The sequence below is a fragment of the Pezoporus wallicus genome, unplaced genomic scaffold, assembly GCF_028554395.1.
Source record: "Pezoporus wallicus isolate ANWC-B61680 ecotype Strahan unplaced genomic scaffold, APGP_CSIRO_Pwel_v1 contig_3847, whole genome shotgun sequence".
NCBI lineage: Eukaryota > Metazoa > Chordata > Aves > Psittaciformes > Psittacidae > Pezoporus > Pezoporus wallicus.
Window position 1 is genome coordinate 4758970 of NW_026639842.1, and position 14896 is coordinate 4773865.

At 36.5% G+C, this 14896-nt stretch overlaps 1 protein-coding gene across 20 annotated transcripts in view; it reads left to right on the plus strand.

Annotated features, from left to right (window-relative positions):
* Nucleotides 1–14896, plus strand: part of KMT2C (lysine methyltransferase 2C) — a 194080-nt gene that overhangs the window by 80604 nt on the left and 98580 nt on the right. The window lies entirely within an intron of this gene.

The following is a 14896-nucleotide window of genomic DNA, read 5'->3' on the forward strand; positions in this document are numbered from 1 at the left end:
CACAGGTCTTCATGATAAAACCTCCAGTTGCAATTTATTAGAAAGGCTTATGGATTTGCATGGAATATGTCATTAGTAGTTCTGAGGTAACTAGAGTGTAAGTACCAGACTAACCTAAACAAAATACAGACAAAAGTAGATTTCAGGTTAGTAAATGCCCCACTAGGTAGAGGAAATACTTTTTTTGTCAGTTTATATTCTGAAATTATGACTCAAATAAGTAAAAAAAAGTCTCAATTACTTTCATACCAGTTTCGTATAGGAAAAAAGTATTTACTACAAAGCGTGTTTTTACTTTAAATATTGATAGAAATACATCTATAAATATCTAGTCTTCTAATTTGAAATGGTAATTTTTTTTTTTGGAAAGTAGGTACCTTTGAAAAGGACAGACTGCTTCTGGAACCATACTCTGATAACATTTTGAAATAATGAGAAGACCTATTTCACACTGGTTTTACCACTTGTAGCTGTATTTTTTGGCATTATTTAATAATGTCTGGTAGATTATTTGAGTAATTTTAGGGTTTTTCTGTATTAATCAGACATGCTATCAGCAAATATTTGTAATTTTTGCTGGTTTTCCCAGGATCATGCTTAGACTTATTTTTGACTTGAGTCTTCATGTTTTTCATGCATTACATTAAAAGAAAGAAACGGTGCAGTAAATGTATTACTAAACGTTCTCCATTATGTGCACTAAAAAGCTGCTTTAAATCAGTCTGTCAATACAAGCCACATAATGCAGCTTTCCTGCACCTTCTACTTTTACTCATTTTGAATGCTTTGCTTTGAATAATTTGATTTCTGTGTATCTGCTTTCAAAATAAAAGTCTTCAGAATGAATGGAACTGACAATGTTAAGTTCTAAATGAGCTTAAAGATACAAAAACATTTTTGTCTGTGTGTGAAAAAGTGTCAAAGTTACAAAAATAATCAAAAGAACAGCCAAAATTTGTTACTTTTTTTTTTTTTTTTGATCTGACTGCTGAGTAGTTTTTGTCTTCTTGGTTTTGGCTGCTGGTGGTGGCTTGCAGTCATTTTGCCATTGGATTATTCCAATCTATAGTCATTTTTATTTTAATATTCTTGTTTCTAACCAAAATCCTTCCTGAAGTGGTTGAAGCTTGTATTTTGCTCTTTTGAATTCCATCCTGTTTTCATTATTTCAGTTCTGTTTCTGTACCTTTCTCCTCCCCAGTGCCTCAGGGTGATGGTGCCTCACCTTCATGTCCTCGGGACGTTTTCAGTTTTGTGTAGGTGTTCATAATGCAAATATTTAAATAAGAATTCTTGAAGAATGCCACATCTCTCTGGTCTGATAGTTCTCATTTCAGCCCTGTGTTTTCATGTGCTGCTCTGTAGCTTCTCAACTCATCTTCTCAAATGCTGTAAACAATTTTAAGATACCCCTGTTGCATGTTTCAGTGCAATGCAGAGATGAGACAAATTTCAGTCAAGTGCCGTTCTGCATACTTTCTATTCAGTCTTTGCTGAAACTGTTGAGTAACTTTGTTTGCTGTAATACAGCAGTTGGCCAGCAAAGAATTGTGTTGGTTTGGTTGTTCTCTTTTATCCTTCTTATGACATTCCCAGGGAGAGCAGAGTAAAAGTGCAACTGTAATTGATTCTATAGGAATAGCAAGATGAAATGGGATGTCTTTATCCCCACAGTCACTCCAGGGAATTTTTCTGGTTTAGGTTTGGTGTTTTTTAGTTTTCAAAAATAAGAAGCAAACTCCTCTGTAGTTCTCTGTTCCTGACCGCAGAACAGCAACATGGGGGTTGCGCAGAGAGTTTACGTATAACTGATTTGGAGCCCAGGTAATCCTGTATTTTCTTGAGTTCAGGCTGTAGTGCTTGGTAATAATTTTTCAACTGCTTTTTAAGTTGTGACTAAGCTAAAGAAGACACAAAAATGTATAAGATGCTGGTTATCCTGTATGATAGTGGAAAAGCTTAAGGGAGATACTTATGTGAGGTATCTTCAGAAGTTTGAATTCAAGGTATAGCAATTAATTTATGTTTTCATGTTTGCAGCTGCTTGTGCTTTGCTTTTGGGCTTCTTTCTAATGTGATGTAACTGCATTTTAAAAATAAGGTTCCTATTTCAATGTTCTGAATACTGTTGGCAATGCAGATTCAAATATGTGCTTAGGGCATACAGAAAAATGGTTTAAATAAGAACAAGCTGTATGCTGTTTCCTTTACTTGCCACCAGATTTGCTTTGGGTTTTGTAGTTGTTGTTTGCTTGGTTGGGAATTTCTGTCTTCTCGGAAAACCCTCTGGCAGGACATGGGTTTGTGATGCGGTCTGCAGCATTGACATCTCTCCTTAGCTGGGAAAATACATTTTCTTTCCCTTATGTTTGTGTACAAATTAATTTTTGACATAAAAAACTTTATCTTGATAGTATAGTCTATTGGTTTAGGTCTTCTAATTTGTGGAGAGCATTTTGAGGCTGTTCTTACCTTGAGGGTCTCTTTAATTCCTAAGTTACATTCATGTTTCTCATTAGATAGGCTGCCTATTGTTTGCCAGTCTGTTTTAACTGAATATGACAGTGTTTCTTATTACTCTGTTAACCAGCTGAGATGTCCATTGGGCTTCACTGAACTTGTGATTGCATTAGTAAAGCTTGTGTGGACGTATTTCAGTGACCTATTCTGAAGTATGTATATTAATTCATTTTGGTTTCCTTCTTGGACCATGTTTGATGAAGGTTTAAAATACAGTACTACAGAGTATCTGTCCATGTTTCACAAAATACCCTGCTTTGTTCTTTCCCTCCCTCCCTCCCTCCCTTCCTCCCTTCCTTCCTCCCTTCCTTTTCTGTTCTTTCTTCTGATTCAGTCATTTTTGAGGCCTGGCAAAGACACCTGACCAGTTTGTTACATGTACTTTTCTCTAGACATGGTTGGATTCTTTGACTTTAAAGTCTTGGGTTTGCCTCTCATTTAATATTAATGAGTGCACAGACATACATCTGTATATGTGAGGTGTTTGAAATCCTGTGCATCATGTTGTTTTTTAAAAACTGAAAAGGAAAAGCTGCAATACACAGTTAGGTGGTAGGTGTGCTTTTGCCCTTGTAGCTAGTATAGGTGACTCGTTTGATCTCATTGCTTTGCTTCGCTTAGCTCAGCAAGTAAGAGTCATGGCTTTTCTCGGAACCATTCTCCAAGTTTAAAAAGATCTCAGGAAGAACTGGTGATCCAGGTGACAAGCATAGTGTCACTGCTTTTCTCAACACCATTCATAAGAATTCACATACTTGTCTCTGGAGCTTGTAAAGTATGTAAGTTAAAGAGCCTGAACGCCCAGACCTGGCAGTTACTTCCCCCACTGCTTTAATAGGTTTTTGTGGGATTTTGGAGTAATTCTGTTTAAAGTTTTGGAAAAAAACAACCCAAAACCCCAACAAAACTCCAACTCTTTTGAGTATAGGCAGGGAAAAAAAACCTTCCAGTGATTTTCTTGATCTAGAACTTAACTAAATATTCATATAATTCGTAAGTGCTCTACTCAGTACATAAATCACCATAGTAAAGGAGCTGTCATATTATTGGGTTTATGAAGATAGACTTTTATCAGCAAGGTGTTTCTCCAGATATTTGTGGTAAGATGCAAAGATGGTATGAAATGGAGAGTAAGATAAACTAAGCAAAGGAAACTGAGCAGAAATCAGAGTTTTTGCTGAAAAGTAAAGTAGATGTGGGCAAGTACAGGTTTCTGCTTTTTCTTACATTTCTAGCTTCAGTCTTTCTTAACTATGCTGCTTTTTGCTATTTGAAAGAGTGAACTTACTGACATTGTAATTTAAAATGGAGGCCTTTGGGGCTTGCATCTGCTCAGCTTTTAACAAGAGTGGTTTCTGAAATATTTTCAGTTAATTTTAAATAGTGCTTTATAATTTATTTTACATGTATTGAGTAGATTTCTGTTTCTCTACTTGTCTGCTGTACGTTTTCTAGCCATAGCTCTCCTGTATGCTACAAAGTCCCAAATAAGGTGGGCTGCCTTTTCTCATAGTATGTAAGTAGCTCAGTTCAAGAAGTGGAATGAAGGAAAACTCAGTACATAATGTTTTAACCACTTCTGAACAAACTGTACACAAGAAAGGAGCGCAGTAGTAACTTTCCCAGCCAGCTTTCTCTTCTGATAAAATGTAGAAAGCAGTTTACAAGTCTGGGAGACTTTGTCAAGGGCACTAAAGTAAAACAAAACAGTATTGTGGAAACCAAGAAGGAGGTTCCTATCTATTTGAAGTCTGAATAGGGGAAAACATGAGAATAATGAAACATCTAAAGCAGTCATTCCAAAATACTGGATTACTCTGTTTCCATTGCATAAAATGCGTATTTCTGTTTGTTTTGAAATTCTGCATAGCTCTTCGCATATTTATCTACTTCACAGCTTTCATTTTTCCAGTAATAGTCAAGTGTTTCTTTGTGACCAAACTCTTGCAGCCAGACAGCTAAAAAATTGCTGTAGTTTTCTCCCACTCCTCCTTTGTTTTTCTTTAGTTAATCAGGGCAGTATCTTCTCCCTGTACAAGGCAGCTGTTTTCAGCTCCTGCTGAGTTTCTGCAGGCAGTATTTGGCATGTTATCATTGCTGAGAACTGTAGGAGTTGTTGCTTTGCACAGAGGCCAGCTAATCAATACTATCTTGCCTTGTTCCAGGCTCAGACCAATCTGCTGTTTTGACACTCCTCTCTCCTGTAAACCCTTTTCACATGGTAACGCAATCTCTGACAAATTTTTTCTTAAGGCAGCATTCCTGTGAATGCTGTCCCCAGAGGCAGGAGATTGTGCTGTTTGTAGATGTTTCCAAGTTGGGGCAATGTTACAAGGCTTGCATATTAAGTATCTCACACAAACTGTTTCTTAAAGCCCTTTCCACCTACTGTTTTTATTTCTTTGCTCAAGACTCAATTCTAGCATGATGCTTACCATCCTAAAAAATAAACCAATGGAAAAGTCGGGGAACATTTAAAATGATTATGGGTTTTTAAAAGTGTTTGTCCATATTTTGAATGTGTTTTCACCCCTCAACCTCAGTACATTTCTTACCTTGTGGAGACTTCTCTATGTTTTTAGTGGTTTATGTAAGTTTACTTGTGCTGCTTTAAGCTGAAAGCTGGTTTTGCTAAACGGGTATTTCCTTCTGTTGTTCCTTTTATATAAAGATAACCATCAACATCTTAATGCACTATGAACTTCATACTCTGTGGAGAATTGTGCCCATTTAGCTGTAGCAATTTTTCAGCTAGTTTTAATGTTTGTCGACATAAGAGCTGTGTTTGGATGACAGAATCCTCAAGATAGGGATGGTGTTGGCTTCATATGCCTCAACAGAGCTGAATGGAGCATGTAGCAGTGTCTTTTTATATATATATATGAGAGAGAGAATGCAGGATTTGCAGCTCCTAGGTTCTCTAAAAGCCTCTTCCCTTTTCGTTATTGGAAGAGCTAGTAATTCTTAAAGCCAGGGAAAAATGCATAAAGAATATCATCTATCATAATTCATACCGTTGCTGGGTAGAGTCCCCTGCATTTGCCCGTTTTTCAAGGAGAAGCATAACATGATACTGAATGAACAGCTCTGGTATTCAGAAGTTGCTCTCTCAACTGTTGAGGTTTTTTATGGTACTTTTGCACGCACAAGGCACTTGGCTTCTCTTCAACTCCATTGCTGCAGCTTGGGAGCGACTACCTGGCTGCTCCTTAGGAGTGGCTTTGATTTTATCTTACCGAGGTTTTTTTTCTGTAGTTGCTTTTGTCTTGCAGCTGAGGAAGGAAGTACTGCAGGAAGTATTCTTCCAAAATAACAGCTCTACCTTTTATGTGGGTTGCTCTGTCTTGGAGAACTCTGGCAGAGAGTGCTAGAGAAAGACAGGAATAGGGATGCATGTCTCATTTAAAAGGCACTTCATATGCTTTTGGTCAGTTTAGTAGTTTCATTCAGTACCTAGAATGTTTCAGAAATACTGTAACAGTTCAGCAGTGGGGCGGGGGGACATGAGGTGTTTCAGATTTCCATGAGCTTCACTCTTGCTATTTTACAGTTACTCTTGAGATCTTTATAGCAGTTTCCCTGCTGATGATGACAAGTTTTCAAGGAAAGACATACTGACTAAGCATACAGCTTTGGTAGCATTTAACACTGTAAATTATCTTCTGTTAATTACTCTATTCCAGAATGGTTTGAATTTTGGTCACCTAAAGCCAGGTCGTTTGTGGCTTGGAGAATTTAAATCAGACTGTTCTTACAGCGTGATGATGACATCAGAAACGCTGTCAGTTATTTCATAACTGTATTTTCTGAGTTCTGCAATGTTTTGTTTGAGGGATTTTGGAGTAATTCTGTTTAAAGTTTTGGAAAAAAACCAACCCAAAAACCAAACAAAACTCCAACTCTTTTGAGTATAGGCAGGGAAAAAAAACCTTCCAGTGATTTTCTTGATCTAGAACTTAACTAAATATTCATATAATTCGTAAGTGCTCTACTCAGTGCATAAATCACCATAGTAAAGGAGCTGTCATATTGTTGGGTTTATGAAGATAGACTTTTATCAGCAAGGTGTTTCTCCAGATATTTGTGGTAAGATGCAAAGATGGTATGAAATGGAGAGTAAGATAAACTAAGCAAAGGAAACTGAGCAGAAATCAGAGTTTTTGCTGAAAAGTAAAGTAGATGTGGGCAAGTACAGGTTTCTGCTTTTTCTTACATTTCTAGCTTCAGTCTTACTCTTTCTTAACTATGCTGCTTTTTGCTATCTTAAAATCATCATAGCTGGTTTTGCTTTACTATGTGTTAATTCTGCTGGAATGCCTTTTTACACCGTAAGTGATGTCAGTACAGCTTTGGTAAACCTTTGTTCAGGTTCAGAAGCTGCCATGGCATCTGTATGTGCATTCAGTTTTTTGCAGGTCCAGCAGTTTAAGAACAGCTATTTGCCTGCTTTTTAAGATCTACAACTTAATTCTCATTAATATTATCACATGAACAGTGATTAAAGTATGTTTTCGTTTGAACCAAAATAAGCTTCACCATGACATACTGTTGTTTCTTTACATCGTTGTCCCTTAAGAGTTGTTTGAAAAATATACATCAAAATAGAGGAACCAGACACAGGAAAGACATGAGAACAGGCAGACTGAAGAAGGAATAGGCTGACATTTAAAATTACTAGAGTTATTGAAAAATTCACCCTTTCCTGTTTTCTTCTCACCTATAACCTGGGTCTAGGAGCCAAAGCAAATAAAGTGTAATTTAATATGCCTTATGCAAAAACATAGCTTTTTTGTCCAGTAGTTATTTTTAATTCCATAGCCACTTTTGCAAAATTTTAGTGATTTTTTTGGTTTCAAGTTATCCAGTGGTATTTTGTGCATTCTGTTTTTTAACCTGCAGCGAAATGCAGAACACAGAAACCCAAAATTGTGGTTTTTATAGGTAAAGAATTTTGTTCCCTATCAAAACACACCACCTTTAAAACTATGGAGTTTAGGACTCTGCTTTCAAAAGAGAGTTTTCAGTTTCCCCAGTTGTCTCATAGACCACATTTTCTAGTACAATATAAAATGCATTTTTCAATATCCCTCCCGGTACTTAAGAAAATTAAATAATAGTTAAAACTGAGTAAACGTGAGTCAAGAACTTCACGCTTCTCATATGTTTTTTTGTAATTATTTTGGCACATAAAGTATGGATACCTTGGAGTATAATAAGACTCCACACTTGTGTGTGGATCTTCAGTGATGTCTTTAAAAGTTTGAAAGGATTGCCTGATCATGAGAGGCAGTGGTATGTGGAAGAAATGTGGCTAATGTACAGATGAAACACTTTTGATGAAAGAGGTCTGAAACAGATGTTAATTTTGAATTTTCCACTTGTTGAGAAAGAAAACTTCATCTATTTTCCTAATGTTCCTGGTGTAATTGTTCCTCTTATGAATACTTTGATACTTGAGTAAGTCTGTGTATATTAGTGAAGGAGAGAATGTTTATACATGTTGATTGTGATAGCCTAATTGAGGCTTGTTGAATGAATAGCTGATCTGTGCTTTTTCTTGTTGGATGGGTTAGTATTTCAGATTTGTCTTATCTGATGTGAGATATGCTATCATCAATAAGTAACTTTTCAAGTCAGCCAGCCAGTGAAAAAAATAAGGGGATAAAAGATGAGGTATTAAGCTGAAACTATTTAATTAAAGACTTGTTTCAAAAATAGCCTGATAATTATTAAGCTGTCTGACTTTGGGCCTATCCAAAATTTAATTTTAAAGAAATACATAATTTTTCATTTGTTCTGCTATTATTTAATATATTTACTGTTAACATTCCAGAAAAGCTAATACTATGCTTCAGTGTGTTAAGGTCTTTGGAATTTTTATGAGTGGAAAAGTCTTATTAGAAATGCGAAAAAATACTTACTTCAAGGCTATATGACACATCCCCAATTTAGCACTTTCTAAAAATTAACATCTCAAGAAACAGAAGATGTTTCTTTCTTGAGAGACATAAACCACACTGTCCTGTTTATCTGCTAAGATACAGTAGAGTATCAGTGCACCAAAAATGTTGGTATTTGATTTGGAGCTTTTTCTGGGTACTTGTTTTGGGAATTCGAGTCTTAACAAGTACTTTAAAGTGGCTTTTCAGTCTAAATAGTAGTTTCTGGTTTCATAGCGTGTTATCATCATGATTCTGACCTATTGATTAGAAAAAGGAGCACAGGATTGTGGGAAACCAGTTTAGCTGTAGTTAATTTTTATATCATCTTCGATGAGTTGATTCTATTTACAAGAGAAAGGCAGGCTTTAATTTATGAACCACATTTTGGAGGAGCATTTGTTTTCTCAGATGAATCAGAAGAAAAGATTACATTTTTAAACTACATTTTTTTTTTTTTATATTTTTCTTTTGATTAGCTTTGTCCTGAGCCTTCTGTGAAATAACAGCTGTTTGTATCCCTACCTGTTTGTTTGCAAGTATATGAAAAAGACCCCAATCCTATGTGTTTGTCTGCATAACAAGTAGTATTGTCAGTACACATTATAACTCACTGATTAGAGGGAAACTGTGGCTTGTTGCTTCTTTGGTCCCTAAGAAAAAAGTGCTAGAGCTTAACCCCTGCCAGCTGTTGCAGTGAAACAGTGTATTCTAATACATACATTTTAGGTTTAAGTAATTAACTTTGTTCAGAGTGAGAGAGGACTTCTTATAAATGGTCAGGTTTTTCTGTTTTCTGAATACAGTTTTTCTGACTTCACTGCCTGGTTACCTTGCAATTTTGCAGACCTGAACAGCAGCACAATGTCATTTCTGGCCAGCAAATCTACATAAATGATCTTTCCCATAATAACTGGATTTCTGGAGCACAGCAGCAAATGAGGAAGAGACTTAGGTTGCTTAGGCAGCACATCTTTCTTTAAGACTCTTCGTGTGGTTTCCTGTAAAGGGAAACGTTTGATTTTTCAGCCTCACCTATCCCTTTTTCTCTTCTGCTGCAGCTGGTTTCCTCCTATGGTGCCAGGAGGCTGCTCTGTGGGAGCTCACCCTCAGAGCGCTCCCTTGGCACTGAAGTTGGAAAGCAGAGTAAGCCTTAGAGTTTTCGGTCTGTGGGTTTTTTCAAGAGGATTGCTTTGAAAAATGCGCCTTTCTTGAACTCCAGATGTTGAATAGTAGGGTACTAGAATCAAGGGAGAGAGATTGTTGCTACAGAGACATTTCTGAGAGGGTTTTGATGCTGAATAGACGACAGGCATTGCAGATGCTAAGGGCAGTCTGTGAGGTGTAGGAAGCAGACAAAATGGACTAGGGGCACAGAAAGAGAATCAGCAATAGCCCAAGCAATGAAAGCCGAAAAGCCTAGCTGAGGAACATGAAAGGGCCTATGTTCCTGAAGGAATTTCCAGTGCAGGTTTCCTTTATTCAGTAACATTCAGTGAAATAATGTACTCAAAGCTCTGAAGTGAAATTGTTCAGTGTGCGTTCCAAACTGGTGAAGTGTGTTTCACAAAGACCTTTTCTTCCTTTTTGCATGACTTGAGTAGAAAACACTTTTTTCATAATACACCCAAAGAAATTCTCTATGTTCTTCTTTCTCCTTTCCCCCCGGGTGTCTGTCTTAAATGTTACTCTAAGCATTAAGGCAGTGACATACTAGCTCACACTGAGGTGGCATGCTGTTGCTGGGCATTTCATCTCAAGATTTTATAATCTATCTATACCAAGTTATTTTGGGGGCATGTGTGTTAAAACCAGGGAGAACCTGATCTCTGAAGAGCAAAGAAAGCCCATGAAAGAAAAACAGCACTGTCTTTTAAATCAAGATTGTACCTTCTTTCTCAGCTAGGGTTTCAGTTTGCTGGTGGGACTGACCCATTTTGGTGCTTTGTTGTAGAAAATGAGAATACAGATGCTTGGGCTCTGTCTTTTTCCTTTCTTTCTATGCTCAGCAGCCTTAGTGTAATCCTTCAAGGTCTACAAGAGAAAGAAAATGGCAGTACAATGCCCCCAAATTTTAAATGTGGAACAAGGAAATAATGAAATGTTCTTTTAAAAATCTATGAAAATACTTAAAAATTTATTTAAATTATTATCCCATTATTACATCTATGAAAAAAGACTAGTCAGTCTTTTGTAGTTAATACTGGTTAATTTTAGTCAAGGACGGGTCCTCATTATGCTTTGAGTAGTACAGAAATAAAAAGGCATCTTCCTTGCCTTCAGAAGCGTGCTCATTAAAAGATAACACTTGAATAAAAGGAACAAATAGTTCAATGGGACAAGTTGTAGGTATATTTGCTGAGCTGTAGTGTTGCTTGGGAAGTGTTAGACGATTGACATTAATTTGGTTTTGTAGCAGTTTCCCTTTTAAACAGTTATTTTATTTAAGCATGTCTTTTAAACTTTTTAGGGATGTGGGTCACATGCTTTTTTGAATGAGAACTTTAAAGTTCAGACTCTTTTATGAAATTCAGAGTCATAAAATGGTTTTGATTATTCCAATCAGAAGAGTCCCAGTAATGCTTTTCCTGCTAATGTAAATTATATTATGGATTTTCATTTGGGGTTTTCACCCATCCTCAAAATGATCATACAGACATATTTGAATTTAGAACTCAACAGTTCTCATATCAGTGTGTCAGCATCAGTTTGTTTTCAGGCAGTTGCCTGAAAACTGCTGCTGAGAGATTGGTGTACTCAGCAGCTGGCAAAATCAAACCATTAGCAAAACATAGTTTTGAACTCCCTAAAGATTTTGTTACTGACTTCCATTAATGTAAGTTCTGTCCCAGAGTTGCAGATTGAGCATAAATATTGCAGGCATCAGTATGAATCAGTGCCATTAATGCAGGTGTCCTTGAGTGTTTTTTAAAAACATGGAACAAATCCACGTGCAAGAGAGACATCTTAGGAATCTTCACAAATATGGACCAATGGCCTATCATGTATGAGTGCGTAACGCTCAGAGATAAATGCAGACATAACTTACATGAAAGCCATTTTTTCTAGCAATCTTTGCTACTATTGATAGTCATCTCTTTATGTGGGAAAATTAGTATTGTTTATTTTCATTTGTATAATTGTTGTCCCCATTCTACAGGACTGACCTGGGTGGTTGACAGCAGAGAGTCTGCTGCCACTAATGAACTTGTGGGTGCTCCATGAATCACAGTCATGATTAATATTAATAAACAGAACCCTTTTAAACAGTACTAATTGAAGAACTGATGAAGTAGCATGTTTCCAAATCAGCACTGCCTGGAAGGTTTTTTGTTGGTGTGTTTTTTCTTCAGTGTTACTGCTGTATTCATTCAAGAAAGCCATGTTTCTCTTCAGTACAGTGGGAAGGGAAAGTAACTGTTAGGAAATAAATAAATAAATACTTCCTGGAGCATCTCACATTGATAAAACAACTTGATACACCGTAAATATATTGCAGTGATATGGTCTCACTTCAGATACCATTAAAATTCATGTATTCAATCTGTAAGCTAGTCAGATTTTTTATGAAGCTGCAGGTTTTTCCACATCTAGCCTTCTCACTTCTGAGTTTTAATTCATAAAGTAATATTTCCTTAGTTTTAAAGAGTTTTCTTCCAGTGTGCTTCTGTGTGAAATTGCCTTGCAGAGAACTGGGAAGAGTAGCAGATTCTGCAGAGTAAATCTTGAATCTGGATCTAAATAAACTGCTGACAGATATCCAAGCAAATACTGGTTGTTTTTTTTTTTTTATTCTTTTCAATCACTGCAGGTTGTTATAGCAGTATTAGTAACTGTTTGTAGGGTATTTCCAGGGAGATGTGTTGACGAATCATAAACCTTTGAAAGCAACTAGAAACTTTTAGAGAAATAATCCAAGAAGACAGTTCAGTTGCTATCATCATTCTTCGGGCTTTTTAAGTAAAATGCTCATTTTCCAAAATGTAAATGTATTTGAGATGTTGAATAGGTAAGAGCTTCAGGTTTTCCAAATGTCATACCAGGTGAGGTGTTTTTTTTTTTTCAATGACAGTAACTTGAAATAGATGGTGAATTATTGGGAAGACTGTTAGCATTACACATCCATCACATCACACTATGCTTTGGGCATCTCCAGAATGTTTACTTTCTGTCAGATGTAAAATATTGTGATGGATAAATCCCCCAGTAAAGGTCAGACCTGGCAGCAATGTTCACTCATCTGAGAAACTAAAAGGTCAGAATACTCAAGATTCTGGTAAGACTGGAAGCTGAGCATCACAGTAACATATGGTTGTACTTCCATTCTTAATCTTATGTGAACCTGTTGTGTTTGATACTTCTGGAAGTTTGTTTCAGTAGGAAAGTGCACTGTTAAGTCTTACACAACAGTTCAGTGTTTTTCAGCCTTCAGCTAAATTCCTTTAATTGAAATAAATCCATTTTGTGGTAAACCATCTCTTGCCTTATGGGTGTTTTTTAGTAAAGTATTCCTCCTGGTACTGTAACAGCATTGTTATCTTAACACTACCACAGAATTAAGATGATCTTCTGATGCTCAGATTTCCATGCCATCAGATAAAATTAGTTTTAGAAAACAGTGATAGTTTAAACCATCTGAACAATCTTTCGAATGCTACTGGGTTGTTCACATGAGTTAGCTGAGCCGCCTGTTCTTGAAGAGCTTCTTTCTAGGTGGTTATGATTATTAAGCCTAGGAACCACAGCGAAGTTGACTTGCCGCTGTGTTAGGATTTGTAATCTCGCTGTGGATTTACAGCCATTTTCCAATGTGCTGTCCAGAGCATACTGCAGGACCAAAACATGAGTCTCAATCTCAGACTGGCTCCTGCTTTTTCTCCAGGCCCATGTCTTTTTTGTTGGTCCAAATTATTTCCCCTTCACTAGTTCCAATTGTTATTTCAGTGTGGTTTTACTATTGATAAAGGAATAGAATTTCCCCGTATTACTGTAAACATCATGAGAAAAAGCTTGCAGGAAATTACTCTAGTCCTAGTTTAGCTGTAACTAAATAAGAATAAATATAGCAAAACCTCCTTGGCCTGTCATTAGGAAAAGCATTATGAAGAAATAGGACTGTGCTTTGTTTAACTGTATGCCATATATGAAACAAAAAGTGTCAAGTAATTGTACCTTACTCCTTAAAGAGGCTAAGAAGCCTGTTACACATAATAACATTAAAACCCACAGAACCTTGTAGTGTTGAAAAAGAATTCTAGTCTGAATGAGACCAGGTGGGAATTGGTACTGGACCAGAAGTATGTACATTTACTAAGGGAGTCTATGACACATAAAGCATAACGTTATTTCCTGGCAGTTTTTTCGCTTTGATGGCACTAGTATCTCTATAATTAAGAGCAATGGAAGTATTTAGAGGAAAACTGTATACTGTTATAAACCATTCTTTTTTTAATTGAACAGCTGTAATTTCTACCAATGGAGCAAACTATATTATAAGAAAATGATTATTAGTTTAAAATGCAAAGTTAAATGAATGCAAAATTAACAAACAGATGGTGAAGAATTATTGTGTTTTATTTTACTCCTGGGTAAAAGGGCTCATGCATGATTGTAAAAATGTCATCACACTTCGTAAACCTGAAAGCAAACAGAATTTGCAGTTGTGCACATCTGTTTTGGGACACTGCTAAAGGGTTAGAAGAATCAATGTTGTTTTCAAATAAGGGTATTCATCAAAAGGATATCATTTACTTAACAGTTATGGCTTCTGCTAAGCATCAGACTTAATGTTCTGTGGAATTCATTACAAAATTTGGCAGCTTTTTTGTTCACAAGCTACTGAGGCAGCCTGCTGCAAAATGAACCAAACAGCCCTGATGTCATCCTCCCCTCCTCAAACCCCAGAAAACAGCTGAATTACCTGATAAATGTTTGACCAGCAACTTCAGGGTTGTGAATTCTAGGTCAGGATGTTGCACTTCTTGATGCTTGCAAAGGAGTGTCAATGATGAAATAAGATGGAAAGTCAAGGGGCTTATTTGTTTATTTTGGTAGCTCGTGAATTAAATAAAAAAAAAAAAGAAGATTATGTAATATTGGGGGATGCCATGTTTTGGGAGGAGGAATGGGAGAAATATGTGTGACTAATTTAGTCAAATTGAAAAAAACCCTGAAAGCCCCAGCCAGATAAAACATGTGAAGCTTTTATTAGTAAAGAAATTATATTAATGTTTCAAGCTGGTAGTTTCAGAATATGCCATCTAATTGCTTGCTTTGAGCTCAATTTACGAAAATTAGAGAACTGAAGATGTAGGATTTTGTTTACGATGACTCTGTGCCATTTGGAGAGTGTAATTTAGGAACAGCCAAGGAAATAGGAATTATGAACAACAAGGTACTGATTGCAGTCAGTGGGGAAGGAATACTAAGGAGGTGCT